Genomic DNA, 2,584 nt, shown 5'->3' on the forward strand with positions numbered 1-2,584 from the left:
TGTTTTTCATTTGTTTATTTAACAATTTTCATACAGCTTTATAGAGTAATAAAAATGCTTTGAGAAGAATGGGACAGATGACCACCTCTGGATAGGATTATTATTTTTTTCTTTTTCTTTTTTATTAGAGAAGTTGTGAGCTTTCAAAACTATCATGAAAAACATACAGGATTCTCATACATCACCCCACAGCAATACCTTGCATTGTTGTGGAACATCTGTTACAAAAAGACGAAAGAATACCACCAAAATATTACTACTAGCTATAGTTCATAGTTTACATTTGGTATATTTTTTCAATAAACAACCTATTATTAACACTATGCATTAGGTTTGTACACTTGTTCTAGTTTAGGAGAGAATGTTCCCAAGTTAGTACTGTTAAGCACAGTCCATCATCTACCACATGGTTCACTGTGTTATACAGACCCATGTCTTGTATACACCATCCAAATGTATACTCAATGGCTCTCGGTTTCATCATAGAGTTGTGCTGTCATCACCTCAGTCAGTTTTAGAATGTTTGCATTACTCTAAAAGGAAAAATCCCTTACCCTCTCATAACCCTCTATTGTTGACCCTTAGCATTGATATAGTTCCTTCTCTGCCATTAATACAAGAATATTACAATATTACTGTTAACTATAGTCCATAAGTTACATTAGTTGTATACCACTGTACTGGCCTTTCTGTTCTGAGAGAAAAGGTAGCAAAGGGCCTTTAGCAATTTGATATAGTTATGAATTCCAAAAATAGATATTGGATTATGCTTGTAATCTTTTCTATTACTGGGCATGATTGAGTTATGATTAGGGCTTTGATTGGGCCCTGTCATTAGGGCATGGGGACTCACAGATAAAAGGCATGGCAAAGGACAGAGTTGGAGCTTTTGATTCAAGGGTTCTTAATGTTGGAGCTTTTAATGTTGGAATTTGATGCTGAAGCTGGAGCCCTAGGGAGAGAGACAGAGCCGTTTGCCTGATAGTTTACAGCTGACCTTGTGGAGAAAACAGAGGACCTGAGCCCAGAGAGAAGCAAGACCCTGAAAGGGAGGAACCCAGGAAGCCTGAACCCTTGCAGATGTCAGCAGCCATCTTGCTCCAACACATGAAAATAGACTTTGGTGAGGGAAGTAACTTATGCTTTATGGCCTGGTATCCGTAAGCTCCTACCCCAAATAAATACCCTTTATAAAAAACAACCCATTTCTGGTATTTTGCATCAGCTCCCCTTTGGCTGACTAATACAACCCCTAAACTTAGGTTGGCATTATTAAAGGGAATAACCATGATGACTGTGGAAAAATAAAAACAAAGAGAGCTTATGAAATTAATATTTCTGATCCTGAAATAGCTTCCTTAATGAAGTTGATGTAAGGTTCAAATTATTATTGAGTCCAATTTTATGACAGTTGATATTTAGGTTATTTTTTCTACATTTTAACCTATCTAGGACAATGGATATGCTTGGTACTTCTTTTTCTTACAAATATTTAAGTTTTTTCTGTTTGTAAAAATAAACAATTGTGTACATTTTGGAAAGCAGAAAATAAAATTGAAAAATTGAAGGCATTTCTAATTTTTAAAAATGTACATTCAATCCTTACTTTATAGAAATGCAGAGTCTCAGGCCACACCCCAGACCTACTGATTCAGAATCACCATTTTAACAAGATCCCCCGGTGATATGCTCATTCAAGTGTAAGAAGTACTAACCTACAAAAATTGCAAAGATTTTAAGATGTAACATTTTAATAATGACATTTATTGAACATCTTATTTTAAGACAGGTGCCCAATGCTTCATATGCATTTTCTCGTTTAATTCTCACCACAAGCTATTTTAGGTCACTTGTATTTCCTTTTGAATGTTTTTTTAAACAACTAAATACTGTTTTATATAGAGAACGAATCTTACTGTCAGTAAATCATTTGCTGTGATCTTCAAAGATCCCAGGAGGTTGAGGGTTGAATTTTCAGGAGATTTAGAGCTTTCAAGGTCTGATTACTAAATACTTAGTTTTTTGGTTTTGTTGTTTTTCAAAGGAAGAACCACCAGCTTGCTTTTAATCCTGTTTCCTTCTTTTTTAACCTTTCAAAGTTGTTACAGCTTCTCACGTAAATCCAAACTCCAGAGTTCTTGTGGAGTAAGAAGGTTACTTGCTGTTCTTAAGTTCATTTCTGAGCAGCAAAGATTATTTCCCCTCTCCCCTGTTTAGGATTTCTCGTATTCTCACATTCAATCTTAGCTGCCACAACCAGACAGACAGAAAGTGTGAGGACTTCTTTTTCTTGCATCCATAGAGAAACCTTAGCAGCAGACATAACTACTCCAGGGCTGTCAGAGATGCATTGCTTTTGAATTTTTTTTTTTTTTTTTTAAAGTATGACCTAACCTAACTGTATGCTGCTTACAAGATACTCATATATATATATATTTTTAAAGATTTATTTATTTATTTAATTTCCCCCCCTCCCCTGGTTGTCTGTTCTCGGTGTCTATTTGCTGCTTCTTGTTTCTTTGTCCGCTTCTGTTGTCGTCAGCGGCACGGGAAGTGTGGGCGGCGCTATTCCTGGGCAGGCTGC

At 36.0% G+C, this 2,584-nt stretch overlaps 1 non-coding gene across 1 annotated transcript; it reads right to left on the reverse strand.

Annotated features, from left to right (window-relative positions):
- Positions 1-2,221: 2,221 nt before the first annotated feature.
- Positions 2,222-2,351, reverse strand: LOC111760392 (small nucleolar RNA SNORA31). Its single transcript, XR_002794088.1, has one exon. It is a non-coding gene; the product is annotated as a small nucleolar RNA SNORA31 (small nucleolar RNA).
- Positions 2,352-2,584: the final 233 nt, after the last annotated feature.

This window comes from Dasypus novemcinctus, chromosome 2 (genome assembly GCF_030445035.2).
Source record: "Dasypus novemcinctus isolate mDasNov1 chromosome 2, mDasNov1.1.hap2, whole genome shotgun sequence".
In the NCBI taxonomy this organism is placed as follows: domain Eukaryota; kingdom Metazoa; phylum Chordata; class Mammalia; order Cingulata; family Dasypodidae; genus Dasypus; species Dasypus novemcinctus.